General features: G+C 37.9%; 1 protein-coding gene across 5 annotated transcripts in view; it reads right to left on the minus strand.

Moving 5' to 3' along the window:
- Positions 1–19470, minus strand: part of ROBO1 (roundabout guidance receptor 1) — a 1145453-nt gene that overhangs the window by 885622 nt on the left and 240361 nt on the right. The gene's annotated exons all lie outside the window — the stretch shown is intronic.

Below are 19470 nucleotides of genomic sequence, written 5' to 3' on the forward strand. Positions count from 1 at the left end.
ACAAAATCATCTACATTATGGGGATATGTACATAGGTCATTACTACATGCAATTCATTATTTTTAAAAGAAATAGAAATTTCACAAGCTGTTGATAAGAATAAAACCATAAAATACTGTGAACCAGAACTTAGCACATACAGAAAAACAGCAAATGTTGGTAAATTCGTGAGAGCCATAATTCTCCTTATGAAGCATGGAAAATGTAAATACTTAAAACTGAATAAATCTGCATTAATAATGATGTTAGGTTTTCATAATACTTTTTCTTAGAAGTGCTGCTACAAGTAACATATGGGATTTATGACCAAAATAAATAAATAAATAAATAAATAATCCATCTTGATCCCCAAATCCAGTAATTTTCATAAGTTTCACATCCAATTCTTTTAATAAATTCTAATTCCATCCAGTACTTTCCCTAGTTATCTTTCACTTTTAAAGGGGCATGGTTAGAAAAAAAAAACAGGAATGTTAATAATTCAGTTTTAAATGGAAATATCTAACATATACTTGCCATTTGTTGAGAGATTTCACCATTGTTATATTTAATTCCATGGTTAACACCAATTCTAAATATCCAAATGTGTTTAGAATTTACCGTGTAATTTGTGGCCCAACTTAGAAAATTGACTATCCATCTAACACATTTTCTCTAAAGTAAAAGACAAGATTTTCATAAGTTAAATATATTTTAGGTGGCATTCCAATGTGATTACATAATAAATTTACAGTAATAAAGCCAATGCTTAGACGTACAAAATAGTCACATTTACGACTAAAGTAGATGTCTTTACGTGGAAGTCTAATGATCTTTGAATCAAGAATATTTATAGATCTGAAAAAGAAATCAGAATATTATAGCAGACTAAGCATTTAAAAATTGGACTGATCTTTCTGAACCTTCCAGATATTTTAAATTTAGCCTTTTATAATATTAATTAGAACAATGGCTTAATTACTAATATATAACAATGTAAATAGCAATCTCACTTGCTTTGGTTGCCATAAAACACTTAAATTAAATAATTTTTAAAAATGCTAACTGTACTATGGATTGGTTTAGTTACAATGAAACCAGTACAGAATTAATAAAATTGTATTGAGTTTATTAGAGATACAAAGTCAGAGGCAGATTTAATGGCGGGCACACGGGGTGCGTGCTCTGGGCCCTAATTTCTGAAGGACCCCACAAATTCTAATGACCAAGTTTGGTTTCATATGTGCAATTTTAACATTAATAGTACACAATATTTTTTATTTATTTAAAAATATGGTTAAGCCTGACCAGGCGGTGGCGCAGTGGATAGAGCATTGGACTGGGATGTGGAAGAACCCAGGTTTGAGACCCCGAGGTCGCCTGCTTGAGCGTGGGCTCATCTGGCTTGAGCAAAGCTCACCAGCTTGGCCCCAAGGTTGCTGGCTTGAGCAAGGGGTTACTCAGTCTGCTGAAGGCCCACAGTCAAGGCACATATGAGAAAGCAATCAATGAACAACTAAGGTGTCACAATGAAAAACTGTTGATTGATGCTTCTCATCTCTCTTTGTTTCTGTCTGTCTGATCTACCTATCCCTCTCTCTGACTCTCTCTGTCTCTGTAAAAAAATAAAAAAATTAATATGTATTTTTATTTTCCTTCTCTCTCTCTCTCTCTTTCTCTCTCTCTCTTTCTCTCTCTCTCTCTCTCTCTTTTAAGGGGCCCAATATTTTCTTCTGTTCCTGGGGCCTCAACCAACCTTAATCGCCTCTGTACAAAGTATTATATCAAATAGCTTCATTAAAATAAAAAATTTAAATTTTTTAGTCTAACTTCAATTTTTGTTGAGCTCAATTTTAGCCCTAAATTTATTTTATTGACATATAAAATCATCTTGTGCACTTAGAAGGTCACAATTATTATTATTACTATTTTTAACAAGAGTTGGGGTCTATTTCCTTCCCCTTGCACCTGGGCTGGCCTGTGACATTCTGGACAACACGCCAGACCTGGGGCTCCACTGGAAGTGGATGGCACTTCCCACCTCGGCCTTTAGGACTGTGAGCTGCCATAAGTCTGTCAGTCCTGCTGGAGGCACCCGGCAGGAGAGACCCTGGAAACAGAGGACCAGGGCAGTGGGGGTGGGCATGCTGCGCACAGCCTGCTGGCCCGTCGTTTCCAAGTTACCAGGAATGGAGGGGAAGCTGGCCGGCCCCTCCTCCACGCCCTAGCCTCCCAACTGCCCACTGAACAGATTGAACGCCAGGTGATTCTAGTTGCCAAAACTGTGCGACCATCGCCACAATCAGTTGTGTCATTTTGACACACCAAAAAATAAAGCCCCAAACCCATTATCAGTCACTTCCTACTTTCCCCAACCCCCCTTTATCTAGGCAACCAGTGATCTATTTTCTGCCTTATAGATTTGTTTCTTCTGAACATTTCCTATAAGTGAAATCACACAGTATAAGGTCTTTTTTATAACTAGCTTCTTTCACTTTACATAATGCTTTCCAGATGGTTCCACATCGTGGCATATGTCAATCCTTCATTTCCATTTATTGGTTCCCCAAAATATGGTATGGATATATGATATTTCAGTTCTTTAATTGATGAACATTTGTGTTGTTTCTTTTTGTTTACTACTATGACCAATGCTGCTATAAACATTGACGTACAACTTTTTTATGAAGGTATGTTTTCATTTCTCTTGAATATTTACTTAGGAGTAGAACTTCTGGCTCATATGATAACTTTATGTTTAGGTCTTTGAGGAATTGCCTAGTGAGTTTCCAAAGTGGCTGCATTACTTCGTATTGCCCCCAGTACTGTATGAGGACTCTAATTGTTCTACTTCCTTCCTCATACTTGTACTTATCTGATGTTTATAGCCATCATGGTGAGGGTGAAACACTGTTTCATTGCTCTTCCCTCCATGACTAATAAAGTTTGTTATAGCTCTTTGTGTGTACTCATTTGGGCACTGTATACATATATTTAGTGATACATCTATTCAGATCCTTTACCCATTTTTAAATGGAGCTGTCTTTTATTTTTGAGTTCTAAGAATTCTATACACTTCTGGATACAAGTCACATTTCAGTTATAGGATTTGCAAATATTTTCTCCAATTATGTGTATTGCCTTTTTATTTTCTTGATGGTGTGTATACTTTGAAACACAAAAGTAGATCATTCTGACGAACACCAATTCATCTATTTTTGCATTTCTAACTTGTGTGCTATAGCTTTTGGAAGAGAGGATGATGATCAATACTTTTGGTGTAAATTTTTACAGCAAGAGGCCATGAATTCCGTCCAACGAGCACAGGTGCCCTGCACATGACTCTAATCCTATAGCAACTTTTCTGGCCTTACTCACATACCAGCGTCTTTGGGCAGCTGTAGACTCATGGCTCCTCTGTGGGATTAGAAAGCAAAGAAGAGACAAAGGCTCTAATCCTTAAAGAATGTGACATGTTTCTTTTAGTACAGAAAGTAGATTCCTAAAGGCACTCTTGGTTAAATTTCAATTATACTTTTAATAATATATATATGAAAAATCCAGGTGGTATATATTAAGTTGCATAATCAACTAATTTTCTTTCCTGTGGTGTGTTATAAAATTTTGAACTAAGATTTTATTTCCTTTTTATAAAAAAACCCCGTAACTTATCACTAACTTTCCATATATGTAAGAGTGAGGATTATTATAAATTAAAGAATGCTACTTATTAATATTCTCTTTTAACAATGGGTCTCCTGGAATGCTAGTTAGATCTCTAAACTATCTTCACTCAGACTTATCACAAATTAAATCCTTTCAAACACAGTCATTTATCTATTTTGATTTGTTTCTTATTCCTTTATTTTGTTGGTTGTGTAGATTTTCCATAATAGTAACCAGTTGTTAAGAGACTTCCATATTGCTCTGCTTCAAATTCTAAAGATGACAAATTCATGAATTCTTTCTCCTTTAATTTTTCATTTATTAATTTTAGAGAGAGAGATTTGTTGTTCCACTTATGTATACATTCATTGGTTGATTCTTATATGTGTCCTAACTGGGGATGAACCCATGACCTGAGTGTATCAGGATGATGCTTTAATGAACTGAGCTACCCGGCCTGGACCAACTTCTTGAATTCTTATAAATATCCTATTTTAATATAAACTTATTTTTTTTTCTTTCATTGGTATATACAGAACACCTTTCCAGGGCTTTAGAGTTCACACCAGCCAATTTTCATGAAGTATTTTCATTATTTATCACCAACTTTCAAATATGATAGTTTGCCAATTCACCATGACACTGATTATTCAACTGTTTCTAAAACATTTAAAATAAATTAACTTCTTGGCCCTGGCCAGTTGGCTCAGTGGTAGAGCGTCAGCCTGGCGTGCAGAAGTCCCAGGTTCGATTCCCAGCCAGGGCACACAGGAGAAGCGCCCATCGGCTTCTCCACCCCTCCCCCTCTCCTTCCTCTCTGTCTCTCTCTTCCCTTCCTGCAGCCGAGGCTCCATTGGAGCAAAGATGGCCCGGGCATTGGGGATGACTCCTTGGCCTCTGCCCCAGGCGCTAGAGTGGCTCTGGTCGCAACAGAGCGATGCCCCGGAGGGGCAGAGCATCGCCCCCTGGTGGGCAGAGCGTTGCCCCTGGTGGGCGTGCCGGGTGGATCCTGGCCGGGCTGCGGGAGTCTGTCTGACTGTCTCTCCCCATTTCCAGCTTCAGAAAAATACAAAATAAATAAATAAATAAATAAATAAATAAATAAATAAATAAATAAATAAAATTAACTTCTTGCAACACAAAGGATCATTTGTTAAAAACACTTTTACCACAAAATTTCCCAAACTTATACAAAAAATATTTCTTCATATATTCTAAATCTTAGAGAAAAAGAGATTAAATTCTAGATAGTTTCTTGATGAAACAGAGAACTTCCCTTATTTATCATAGAAAAGTTACTCTTTATTTTCCACTAGTGTTTCCTTAAGAAAATCACCAGCTTCTGAGAATTAAACACAATGATAGGTTTCTCTTTCATTTTTCATTAGGTTGTCTTTTTTAATTTAGGAAATTAAATTTAATGTGGTGATATTTGGTAATTTTTAAACAATCTTTTTTCTAGGTAGCTTGTTCATGTGATAATGAATTAGTATTACTATTGTCATTCTACTTGAAAAAAACCCAGACTTGTGCCTAAATTTAAAACGATGAGATCCATCTCAAATTCCCTCTGAAATTGCCTTTTTTTTTCTTTCTCCGCAACCGAAAGATTAAATGTGCTGCTGAAGTCTAAGAACATATGTAGCTTGTACTCTTAAAAAACATATTTTGAAATACATGTTTTAAAGGAATTCAGACTATAAATCCTGACATTTAAAACAATCTATGGCATTCTTTTAAAAAATAATGATTTCCATGTGATTATACAAATGATCATATGCATCTTAGTTCAGAAACTCACATGTCACTTCTTTTGTATGGTATAATAGGTATAATTCTTCTCCTTTGTATTTTAGCTATAAATTCTTTTAGGTGCCTTAAAAGACAAATAGTAACAACTGAAGCCTAATAAGATTATCCCTTTAAATTCTAAAGGCAAAGAGATCAATCTAGCATCTAGCTTATTTCACAAGTTAAATGAGTTAGTTGCATTTAAGAGTACAATGAAGCTCGATTATTGTTGTTAAAAAGGATCTCTATGAAATAATCCATTAAATCTGTAGGCAGGAAGCCTGAATTTCCACACGATTAGTGGATGCAAGTGAGTACTCAGGTGTCTTTTCTTTCTTTCTTTCTTTTTTTTTTTTCTTTTTTCTGAAGCTGGAAACGGGGAGAGACAGTCAGACAGACTCCCGCATGCGCTCGACTGGGATCCACCCGGCACGCCCACCAGGGGGAACGCTCTGCCCACCAAGGGGCAATGCTCTGCCCCTCCGGGGTGAGGTGTCTTTTCTTGATAGGTTAGGCACTCAGAGCACCTCAGATCCTAGACTCCTAGGAGGAGCTGGTGGGACAATCCTGAGGGATTGCATGCTGTATCTCATGTTTGCCAGGACAATGAGAACTCAGTGGTTTTCTGCTCACTTAGAGTAATAAAGTGTTGCTGTTTATATTATTTTGGTGTAAGTATCTACTTTCAGGAAACAACTTTGGAAAAAGTGGATTCTGTATCCCTCAGGGGTCACACTATCTCAGAAACGGTTTAGAACACATCCAGAGAGAGTTGGGCCCTGGCCGGTTGGCTCAGCTGTAAAGCGTCGGCCTGGCGTGGGGGGAACCCGGGTTCAATTCCCGGCCAGGGCACATAGGAGAAGCGCCCATTTGCTCCCCCCCTTCCTCTCTGTCTCTCTCTTCCTCTCCCGCAGCCAAGGCTCCATTGGAGCAAAGATGGCCCGGGCGCTGGGGATGGCTCCTTGGCCTCTGCCCCAGGCGCTGGAGTGGCTCTGGTCGCGGCAGAGAGAGCCCCGGAGGGGCAGAGCGTCACCCCCTGGTGGGCAGAGTGTCGCCCCTGGTGGGCGTGCCGGGTGGATCCCAGTCGGGCGCATGCGGGAGTCTGTCTGACTGTCTCTCCCCGTTTCCAGCTTCAGAAAAATACAAAAAAAACCCAAACAAACAAACAAACAAAAAAATAGAGTTGGTTGCAATGGTTCAGACTGTAGAAACTATGGGAAATAAGTAAAGGGTTAGGATGGAAATCACTTTACCTAAAACCAAAATCAAAACCGCAAATAAATGGCTCATCTAAACAGCCAAATATTTGAAGGCATGGCTCACGGAAAAGACACAGGGCTCTAGTGGGAAAAGTGCAGTAATTACCTGAGAGCAAATGTTCGCACTTTGTGAAGTTAGAATGGCTCAGAAATGGAAGGAACATCACAAAAATAGCCGAGTCCCAAGACTAGGGAAGAGGGCTTTCCAACGGATCTTGACCTGGGAAATCTCTGTTAGTCCCTGAATTTAAATCCTTCATGTGTTGCTTTGGCACAAGCACACACAGGCAAAGGATTCATGGAACTCTTATCATATGCCTCCTGCTGTGCTAAACCCTGTTGGGAGCAAAATCTGGACTCAGGTATTTCTAGAAGGTAAAATAGCGATAAAAACACAGTCTTAGAACTCATAAATCAAATATGTACAACCCAATAACCTTTAAGTGGTGGATGAAAAGTTTCATAAAACAAGGACTCTGATTTTATTCACTGTTGTAGCCCCAGCTCTTTACAGTAGTGCCTGGTGCTGAGTACATTCTGTATTTGTTGAACAAATATTCACATTGTGTCAGAGACTCTTCTGAGCCTATCATAAATAATAAGTGCTCTCTTTACCCTTTCAATAATCCTGTGAGGTTTGTACTATGATTATCCCTATTTTATACTTGAGGATAAAGACGCGCAGACAAGTCAAGCGACTTTTTCAAATCTCAGGACACAACAAACTTTGTCTAGTCTGGGTCAGATTCGATGCTCTCCTAACACCTACTGATTCTATCCCTCAATGCATAGAAATTAAATGTGTTTATTGTTAGAGGTACATGTAATTAAGAGAAAAATATTTTTACTTAGATGGCAAACTTGACAAAGGAAATGGAACTTGAAATTGAGGAGAATTTAAACAAGCAAGGCACAGCCTACGTAGAAAAAGTTGGTAGGGAAAGAGCAGTTCTTCATTTATTTACCGAGCACCTAAAATAACCCTTGAAGTGCTGGGAAAATACGTGATTAATGCCAGTTCCTGCTTCCAAGGAGGAAGAATGATAAGGGAAGAAACTGCGATTGGATTGGCACTGAAACTGATGAAACCCATATCAGTCTTTCAGTGACTAGGTCTGCGGATGACCTTGAACTTCCCCAATTTCAGTCTGGGGCATTTGGAAGATTAAAAGACATCATTTAACAATGATCATTTAAAGTGTAAGAGGAAAATAAATGTTAATTACCTTGACCTTTTCCTCTGCTCCTTAGCAGCCTCGTGAACACTGTATGGAATTATACTCGTATATTTTATAGGAAAGTATTTGTCACTCAACGCAGTAGTTAAAGTCAACTTTAAACCTACCCAGAGACAAAATGGTGAGAGAGAAATCACTCAGTGCACACAGATGGACCAACGTGGTGATCAGTTTAATTAACAGTGGGGAAGGCATATTGGCAAATAATGGGGCATAGGTTCAGACAAAAGATAAGGAATAGTTTACAAAAATTTAGTAAAACCCTGAAGAACAAGGTGTACCAGGGAAAGTTATTGGAAATGTAGAATAGAAAAATGAAGTAGCAGAAAAAGTAAGCTAGATTAATCTGGCAGCAGCATACAGAATGCATCCAATTTGGTATACATTGAAAGAACAAGAAGAAACGACATTTATTGCAGAACAGCAAGAGTGAAGTGATTAGGCAAGAGGCCAGGGTATTGGCAGGGCTATGGGAAACCAAAAGCAAACCAACCACACGAAACTAAAACAAATCAAGCTAAAGAGGAGAAACTGTTACAAAATTTCTTAATTATTGAATGACGTCAAACACCTGATTTACAAAAATGAAGAGAACATAATATGTACATTTGCGTCATGATTTTAAAGTAAAAAACAGCCGTTAAATTTGAAACTCAGCTCAGCGACACGACTGTGCAGGCCTGGGCAGTTTAGTTTTACGGTCAGTTTAGTATTTTTTATTTATCAAATAAAATAATTGCTTAATTTTTGTGAGAAGGAACCACTGAAATAATATAATCCCAACACTAAGGGAATTTTTATTTAATAAAAGTTGGTTATTTATACTATAGCACATTTTGGCTAGTCTACTTTACTCTGAAATAGAAGTGCTTTTACCATAAAGTGAAGACAATTTGAACTAATATTTTCTCTTCCTTTCTTTACACAATAAAACAGATATGCTAATATTCACATACTGTACATTGTGCATATGTGTGTTTTTGTTCATGTGCGTGTATTTCAGTTAGGTCTTTTGGAATAGGACATTCAGAGAAAATACCAAAAATGGGCAGGAATTTGGAAACACTGAACTGTGACAAAGTTAAAAAAAATTTAAGATGTTCATCAGGGAAGATTTAAAAACTGGTTAAGGATAACTGTCTTCAAGAAGTTAATAATAGTACACTGGTATTAATTAACTGTGTATCCTGCAGAATGTTTATAACACTGATTTACAAATAACAGGGTAATTTTGTTATTATATGTTCATTGATTTAATATTCATAAAATATTCATTTTACTTGCATTTCTTTACTAAGAAAATCATTAAATGTTTTTCTGTGTGTTTGTAGCAATTTGTATCTTCCTTCTACATAACTAATTTTAGTCTTCATTTGTTTAGCTATAGATATATATTATATATTGAATTCAGGAGTGGGCAAAAGTAGTGTTACAGTTATGAGTACATAAAACAGAGTTTATTCTTATATTATTTATTCTTATGTTATAGATGTTTTCATATGAACAACTGTAGACCTACTTTTGCCCACTCCTGTATATAGACTTTAAAATAAATATATAATATAGAAAGAAAGGTAGTATTAGTTTTTATAAGATCTAATACTTTAGTTAGCATGTATTGTATATGTTGTATTGAATACTGATTTCAAATTATACACAGGGCATGGCCCTGGCCGGTTAGCTCAGCGGTAGAGCATCGGCCTGGCGTGCGGGGGACCCGGGTTCGATTCCCGGCCAGGGCACATAGGAGAAGCGCCCATTTGCTTCTCCACCCCCACCCACTCCTTCCTCTCTGTCTCTCTCTTCCCCTCCCGCAGCCAAGGCTCCATTGGAGCAAACATGGCCCGGGTGCTGGGGATGGCTCCTTGGCCTCTGCCCCAGGTGCTAGAGTGGCTCTGGTCGCAGCAGAGCGATGCCCTGGAGGGGCAGAGCATCGCCCCCTGGTGGGCAGAGCGTCGCCCCTGGTGGGCATGCCGGGTGGATCCCGGTCGGGCGCATGCGGGAGTCTGTCTGACTGTCTCTCCCCATTTCCAGCTTCAGAAAAAATACAAAAAAAAAAAAAATTATACACAGTGCAGTAATGTCCATGTCTAAGAAATAGGCTTCAGTTAGCCCTGAATACAGAAAAATGAATAAATGACATCTCATATGTGTGAGTAGTTTATAAAGCATTTTTATCTTGTGTGTGTGTGTGTGTTTAACTAAGTGAGAAGCAGGGAGACAGAGACAGAGTCCTGCATGCACCCTGAACGGGACCTAACTGGCAAGTCCTTCCAGGTGATGCTTTGCCCATCTAGGTTGCTGCTCTGTTGCTTGGAAACTGAGCTATTTTAACACCTGAGGCAGGCCATGGAGCCATCTTCAGCACCAGGGACCAATTGCTCAAACGATTTGAGCCATGGCTGTGGGAGAGGAAGAGAGAGAGATAGAGGGGTGGGGGTGAAGAATCAGGTGGTTGCTTCTCCTGTGTTCCCTGACCAAGAATCAAACCTGAGACTTCCGCATGCCAGGCTGATGCTCTACTGCTGAGTCAACTGGCTAGGGCCACCACTTTCATCTTGTAATTACTGATCTGAAGAATTATGAATCATTCCATTTTACAGATGAAGAAAATGACATGTTTAAGGTTCTATAGTGGCTGACTTGAGGGTCATATTAGTAAAAAATAAAAATAAATAAATAAATGATCCTATGGTCCTTTAATCTTTAAATAAAATTGCACTTAGATATTTGAAGTGAAGATAATTTTTCAGTTTTGTATAAACTCCTGAGTGTCAGTAAGAAAGTCACCCATTTAGTGAGTGTGTCTCTACATGGCTGAAGGCTGCAAGAAAACGTTTGCATGGCAATGAGCTATGCATCACCAAGTTTCAAACCAAAACTGAACATCTCTGAAGCAAGCTGGCTCTCTAGGCTGCAATACGGTTTGCCCCTTTTGTATTTTCTTGATGTTGAACAATGCCTCACTTTAAGAAGCAGCACATGGAGTTTTTCAAATGTTTTGTTTGTTTCATGCTTTGTGCTGAGCTAGATTGGGAATGCTTCTTGTAAAACAAAACAATCTGCGATTCAGATAAGTTTGTGAGGCGCCAACCCACCTCCTGAAGTTTTAGAATGCACAGTAATAGTAAAGGACTTCTTAAATCTTATAGTAAAAACAATTGGTTTAATCTAGCTTCTTCTAAACTTTGCTGACTATATAAAACACCTTTCCCATGAAAGAGGTATTACCACGTTGGGTAAAAACAAGAACACTCCCCTAGGAAATCAGAAGCCCTTGGCTGTTGTGCAGTTCCATTCTGCTCTTTAATCTCTAGAGGATTTGGGGCAGGTCCTCACCATCTGAGAATATTGTGGAAAATGATACGGGCTGAAATTGTCTAAGTGTGTATGCAGAATATTTGACACTCAAACTGGTTCATTTTTAATAACTCCTCTTTTCTATACAACAGAATTATAACAGAATTGATGTAACTCGAGTTCCTTTTTCTTTTCCTTTTCTACTTTATGCTCACCAAGTTGCAATGGTTTACAGCCATTGATGCTTCAAGGAAGGAGTGTTTTGGATTATAGGTGTCAGAATCCGGCACTGCACCCAGTCTGGATATTTACAGACTGTATCTTGAAATGAACACATGTTGCTTAATCGGCATGGAGTTGAGATTTGGTGTGTTGGGGTTCTGACTCTGTAGTGGGGGTTCTTTGCATTAATTTTCATGTTGAATACAATGTTTATTAAAGGTAAAATGAAAAGGCACTAATTTTTAGTTTCCACCCCTATTATTAAAACACAATAAAGTTCAAATAATCTGTAAAGAAAAAAAAATCCTAATTATCACTAAATCATAGAGTAACAAAGTAACAAAAGCAATTATAAGCACAGAAAATAATTAGATGTTAGAACAAAGACTATTTTTTTGGAGGACAGGATTTTGAAATATTATATTACTGTATCATTCAAAATTTCCAAGCTCTGGTGATCATAGAAATTAAGACTTCCGTTGGTTTTATTACTGTTTTTAAATTCTCTACAAAACATGTTCTTATTGCTTGCTGTAGGTGTGAACCATTCCTGCAGCTCTTTCCACTAGTCTCATCAAAAATGTTCAAGATCAAAGACACACAATGTACATGAAAGTTCTTTGTAAACTCTCAAGTACAGCAGAATGGTAAGGCACCATTGTTAAAAGAATAAAAGCCTTACCATTAGCGTTTACCAGAGGGCTTATGCTTTTAGCAGCAAGTTTTCTTCATGTCTTTTTTGGGTGGTTGGTTTTTTTTGACAGAGACAGAGAGTCAGAGAGAGGGACAGCTAGTGACAGACAGGAAGGGAGAGAGATAAGAAGCATCAATTATTTGTTGAGGCATCTTAGTTGTTCATTGATTGCTTTCTCATATGTGCCTTGACTGGGGGACTACAGCAGACTGAGTGAACCATTGCTCAAGTCAGTGACCTTGGGCTCGAGCTGGTGAACCTTGCTCAAACCAGATGAGCCCACGCTCAAGCTGGCAACCTCGGGGTTTCAAACGTGGGTCCTCTGTGTCTCAGTCCAACTGTTCTATCTACTATTCCACCACTTGGCCAGACTCTTCAGGTCTTTTGAACAAACCAACTTTTTGTAAAATTAGTGAAGTCTATGGATTCTCTTTTTAAAATATTTTAATGCACACAGTAAAATATGTTAGGTTCAAGTAAGTTTGAAATTTGGTAATGAAGAGTTTTTAAAAAATCTGTAATGTCGTGCTTTCTGCATCTACGCGTCTGTTTTTATTTTGTTTGTTTACTTATTTTGTTCCTTTGATTCCACATATAAGTGAAATCATATGGTACAGCTGTTAGAGGGGAGGTGGGTAGAGGGGCTGGGTGAAAAAGGTGTAGGGATTAAGCCAAAAAAAACCCCTCATAAACAGACAACAGAACAGTGATTACCAGAAGGAAAGATGGTGGAGAGGACGAAGGAGAAAGTAAAGGAGAATAAATGGTGATGGAGGGAGACTTGACTTGGGGTGGTCAGTGCACAATACAATCCACAGATGATGTATCTTAGAGTTGTACATCTGAAACCTATATCATGTTAATAACTAATGTCACCTCAACAAATTCAATAAATTTTTTTTTAAATAAATAAAAACTGTAATATGGTAATTAATGTACCCCTCTGCTAACATAGTGAATAATACAGACCAAAAGAAGAACATCAAATTACCGTAAATTTGAAGTTCTGAGAGGTATAAACAACAGTTTGAAACATCTACATCCAGTAATGTGAGGAAAATAACCAGTAATTGTTATTGGTAACAAAGTCGCTAGCATCATTGATATTACTGTGCTTTATTATTATATTTATAATTGTTACATTCACAATGTAACATTATAGGAAAATGCTGTATTTCAATAAAGGTAAGTAGAAATAAACAAGTATCACTTTTCCCATTCAAGTTTACAAATTCTCTGAATTCATGGACCATTTGGGGTTCTGTAAACTCACGTACTACTCTCTGAGTAACTTACAATAAAGGCTTAAAAGCTTAAAAGCTTTCGAACTTCTCATTTCAATCACTCAAACTTCCCTTTTACTGGGGATATTCCCCCCCGCCGAGCTTATAAATCTCTCATATCTGAAACAGTGAACTTAGCTACAATGAGGATTTATGAGTGGCAAGCAGTAAGTCCTGGAACACTGTTTTCTTCTTTATTATGTGCAGATGAGAGATGGCTTATGATATGCAAGGGCATGCTTTTCAAAAGCATTTCCCTTAAAGAACTAAAAAAACCCCATCAAATGGGAAGGCTACAAGGATAAATGTGTGATAGCTTCACCAAGTTGGTATGTGTGAGAAGAAAAGCTGTTTTAAGTAGATTTCAATATATGATTTGGGTATAATTTTTCATCTCAAAGTTGAGGATTTAATAGGTAAATGAAATATATAATGTTTTTTTACCAAAATAACAAGGTCACTTTAAAACGTGCATTTCTTTTAAAAAATCAAGTTGAAGTGCCTTGTAGTATTGCTATCCCAGGTTCATAAATGCACATCTACCAGTTTAAGGTCCTTGGATTCAGTTTCCTTACTGATTTAGGATTATCCGGCATATTCTTGTCCAAAACGCCTAGGTTCCATTTTAATATAAATTAGTTAAATAATCAACCTATATTAATATATTAATCAATATGTATTTCTAACTGCACCTCATTAATTCTACTGTGGGAGACCATTAATGAGAATTTCTTTTCCTTCATTTACTATATATTACAACCTTACTCCTTAACACTAGAGAGAATATATATGCAACCATTTCGTGGTAATACAGTATACTAACCAGAGGATAAAAGCAAATGGAGCCACCACATATGGCTGTAGAGGCCCTCAGATCTATGGAAGAGGACAATAAAATGATGAAGTGAAACGCGGGTCTTGATTACAAAAGGTAAGGTACTGAACCATCAACGTGTACTATCAGGGGAATGCCGTGATGCTCTTATGGCTTCAAACTTGAGTCAAGCTGCACCTGATTCCAGACTGAAAGCATTCTTCAATAACTGAACCTGGGAAATTCAGCCCCGCCAAGTTGGAGCTGAATCAGTGTAGACCAAAGAGAAACCAGACACACATGTGAAGCCTGTCATCATAACACAGTGACTGAACAGCGCGCCTGGACCAGCACCACGGACCTGGTTGGAAACGCCTCTGCCTGCCTCATTGCAGGCGTGCCGGTTCCATGTGTGACTCCGCCCCAGAAACCGTCAGCTCCTCAGGAGGGTCATCGACCTTTCTCAGAACGTCACGTGTACTTCCAGTTTTTAATCTTCTCATTTTAAACGTTGACATGCGTTCCACCACCATGCCTTGTTGCAACCACTGCAAATGGTACCTGTCTCTGCGAAGCCCTCCCCATTGCTCTCCTCCACCTACCGTGCAGAATGGATGACCTCATCAGCGCTGCCAGGAAGCTTGGCTTAGTGCTTTGTTAGTATTCTTCATTCCCTTTCACCCCCACCCGTACCTCTCTGTATGACCGTGTTCCCACCATTTCTACTTGATATTTGGTTCCCATTACACCCAATATCTAGGAGGAGCTATAGGTAAATAACAAACACAAAGAGCATCATCACATTAGGTACATGAGCAAAGAAAATGCAGTGCTCCAGAGGCACATCAGAAGAGAGTTTTAGACAGTCACAATGTCTAACATTGTAACACACAAGTCTGTTTTAGTTCTTTCTAGCCTAACCTGTGAGTGAAGTTTAAGCAACAATTATGGAAAAAACCTAGATCAAATATCTGTGGCCTAGAATACAAACAATGCCAAGAAACATAAGCCAAAGCTGGCATCTGGCAGTAACTCTTGTAGAACTGACCTGTCTTTTGCGTGTGTAGATAGTTACCTCACCATTATGGCTAATGACTGTAGGAAATCTACACTATCACAGTAACCTTCATATTTTAACAGAACTCCAAATAACTCACTGATTAATTCCCATTAACTCAGTAGAGTGAAATTGTTATCCCTTAAAAATTAATCCAATATATTACGATAATTGAATTGATGGTTGTTCCTCAGAATTCAGTTTTTCATTAGGCACTGTATGGTTATATTAGACTCTTATAGTCTAAGTTGTACAAGACATTTCACAATGTTATCAAGCTATATTTAGTTCAATGTCCCTTTACCTCCTCAGGTCACCAAAACACTGACGTTTACAGCCCCTAATTTTTTTTTTTTTTATTAAAAACCGAATAGGAAATTTACATTTATATTAGGCATTTTGACTCCTTCGACATTGAAATCTGAGCAAACCATAATGACAAAGAAAAAATAAATACCCAAAAACATATAATAGTCCAAAGTACCCAGAGGACTTTTGTGCATAAAATCCAATTTGTTTCCATAGTCAGTAAAGACAGGTTTTAACTGCAATTGTTTTTAAAATTTTTGCAAGCTGACTTTATTGCCGCGATGCCAAGTATTCTTTCACTTAGAAACATCACAATTATTTAGAAGATGGTCATCCTTTCCAAAGTATGTTGGCACTTCTGATGTAATTGGCACACTTTATATTCACACTTTGATTCTTTGGTGCAGTGTACAGGGCCCTATAGAATATGTTAGAATATATTATTCAGATGAATCCTAGCCCTTGCTTTCACCTTAACATTACAATTTCTCAAATGTATCTGTAGGGGTTTCTATGAAATCAAATGGGGTTAAAATCGTTTTCGTTCTAGATGGGCACAGTTCATATGCAATTCCCTCCAACCCCTTCCCCCCCTCCCCCACTCCACAGTTATACTCAAGCTCTGCTGGCAGGACGAGGTAAAGTTCTTCAGTTCACTTACTGGGTCTTACCGTCCACACTGGGATTACCTGTTTCTTCAATGTCGCCGATATGTCATTTCACTTCCTAGAGATTTCCAAGAAATAGACATCGCCGTTCTAATGCATGCGTGAAGGCATGTGTTATTTGTCGAACAAATGTAATTTATTAAGATTCTACATGCCATTTCATCACTTCAAATTGCAAAAGCTTACTGTGAAAATCAATGCAACTTTTAAAAATTGGTGTCTGGGTTTAGCGTAGAAGAGAAAAGATTTTTTTTATCAGCTTTATTTATTTATTTTTTTAAAAAGAACCATTTAACTTCATACGACTATGGTTCCTTTGTTCTCAGATCATTTCAAGTCACCGCACTACATATGATTTTATTTTATTTCTAATAGAAGAGACGCATGCATTTCCAGAGCTATGCAGATTATTGCCATTTCTCTCCAGCACAGAGAGGACATGTGAGATCATTTTTTTTCCCCCTCCATACATTTCCTATTTTAACACACTGTAACTAATTTTACTTGCCAGGTTTTATGGCCTTTTATTGCTTATGCCATTTTATTTATATTCTTGCTTGCTACCAATTATCACATTCTGCATAATTTATAATGCATTCTACTGATGGTGAAGTCTGAATAATGAAATCCATCTATAGAATGAAATGGACTGCCTCCCAATGAAAATGCCAAGGAGAGTATGAACGGCAATTGTAAAAGACTTAGGAATTTATACATTGGGTGAACCTGCTTCCTTTGTTCTACAAAGGAGGAAGAAAGCCACTGGTAGAAAGAAGTTTAGTTGAATTTTGCCCAGAAAAATCTAATTTCTATAAACTATGAGAGTTCTGTATCGATAGTATTTTGTCTTTAATGCTTACATCCCGTTACATAGAAAGAAAAAATAAACAACAACGAAAACCAGGTATAAGTGAACATTTTATCAGTGGATTCATGCATGCAGCTGATTTGGGGAATAGCTTACATGTATTATATGACCATGATTTACATTTTTGAAACACAGACCCATTTCAAAACGGATGGATAGTCTATTAATGCATTTCTTTCCCTTGTAGAGTTCAAGCCACTAATAAGGTAATATATATTATAAACAAACATCTCATAAATATAATGGTCAAATTCTTCTTGAGTTGGTGACTCTGTGCTACTGAATCTTAGGGACATTTTAAAAACAATTTTCATTTATACAGCTTCTACTTTGATCTTTATTGATCTCGACCTGTTATGCTGTCCCGGGTCACTCCCTTTTGTGATCATCTTACCTCTTCTCTTTCCACTTTGGCTTGTTTTCAGTTTTAGCAATTGTTGGACATGGTTCTGGGAATTTTCATATTTTTAAAATCGAACTTAAAGAAATATGCTCTTTATTTTCTTAATATCATGAAATCTAGACACTTTCTTTTTTTGTGACAGCAACAGAGAAAGACAGAGAGAGGGACAGAAAGGGACAGACAGACAGGAAGGTAGAGAGATGAGAAGCATCAATTCTTTGTTTCAGCACCTTAGTTGTTCATTGATTGCTTTCTCATATGCGCCTTGACCAAGGGGCTCCAGCAGACCAACTGATCTCTTGCTCAAGCCAGTGACCTTGGGCTCAAGCTGGTGAGCCTTGCTCAAACCAGATGAGCCCATGCTCAAGCTGGCGACCTTGCGGTTTTGAACCTGGGTCCTCTGCGTCCCAGGCCGATGCTCCATCCACTTTGCCACCGCCTGGTCAGGCCATTTTCTTTTATTTGCTAAATGGCAAGGATTACATGTGCAGTGAGATTTATAGAGAGAAACAGAAAATAAATTGGGGATTACAGCTCTTCATGTGAATGTTACATAGGAAACATGAACTATGTTGTTCTTACTGCTGCCTCAAAAAATCAGGTCTTTCAAATTTAGCTTCATTCAAATCTAAATTTATAAATATTAAGAAAAGCGGTTAGATCAAGTTCATATTCACCCAATCATGTTCATATTTATTCAAATACATACTTTATCCACTTCTGATGTACAGTATAAAAACTCTGACACAATATTTATTCTACCAGTACTACAAGCAAAACTAAACTCTGGTGCATACTTTTATGGCTTATTTTGAATAATATACCCATACGCCCTGCTTGTGTAAAAAGTATAAGACAAGCTCCCTGTTTACACAAACATAAAATTTGTTTGGAAATGTATATAAATAATAATAAGAATCATCATTATTTATATCAAGATCATAAAGATCAAAGAGCTTTACAGAGACTAAATAAGACAGTATAAAATATAGCCAAAATGAATGGGTCTGTAAATGGTCTGCCAAAGACGGTGATAACCAGAAAAGGAAGTGAAGTTGGGTTTGATCTTGAAACCTCAGAATAAACAAGAAAACAATGTTCATGGCATATTTGGGCAACAGCGTGACTCATGGGACAAATGGTTAATTGTCTCCCCAAATCCATTTTCCCTTTCTTCCTCAATAACTGTTTTCCCTGTACCATTGGCTGCTCAGCTGGAGATGTCCTGGCCTCGCCTGCAGCTGGGGGGGCAGGTGACAGTCTCACAGAAGGAATGTGATTGAAAGTCACGTGTGGAACCTCCATGTCCCAGTCCCTGCGTCCCATGAGCTAAGAACACAACCTGACTCAGCCAGCTTCTACCAGCATCACTCAGCCAACAACGACATTCCAGGGGGTAATGGAGCAGCAGAAGAAATCTCGAGGCTCTAGAGAGTTTCTCAAGAAGAGATAGACCTCCCCATGCTGATCTGCCCACTGAACTTGGTGCTTCGTGTGGAATATATGACCTTCGACTTGGTTAGAAATGCTGCATTTTTGTTTTTGTGATGGTAGTTTAATTTTTGTCCCATCTAATATATATAGTTCCTGACACGTATGATAAAGATCCCATCCAGAGCTGCAAACAAAGGGCAGGTGGTTGAGGTGAACGGAGAAATAGAAGATTGATGGTTTATTCCTGATAGAGAGAAGACAAGAGGGAAAGAAAGAGAATTGTTAGTGATTATTAATCACAGTTCTGGTTGAGTGAGGACATAAGAGATTTAGAGGGGCTTTTTTTGGGGGAAAACAAAAGCTGAAGAGTTTAGTTTTTGATATGTTGTATTTCAGGCAAAGATTCTAAATTCAAGTATAAGTACAGAACAGGCAATCATGGGTCAGGGCTGCCTGTCAAAGAAAAGGCAGGATGAAAATTCCAG

This window comes from Saccopteryx leptura, chromosome 8 (assembly GCF_036850995.1).
Source record: "Saccopteryx leptura isolate mSacLep1 chromosome 8, mSacLep1_pri_phased_curated, whole genome shotgun sequence".
NCBI classification, from domain to species: domain Eukaryota; kingdom Metazoa; phylum Chordata; class Mammalia; order Chiroptera; family Emballonuridae; genus Saccopteryx; species Saccopteryx leptura.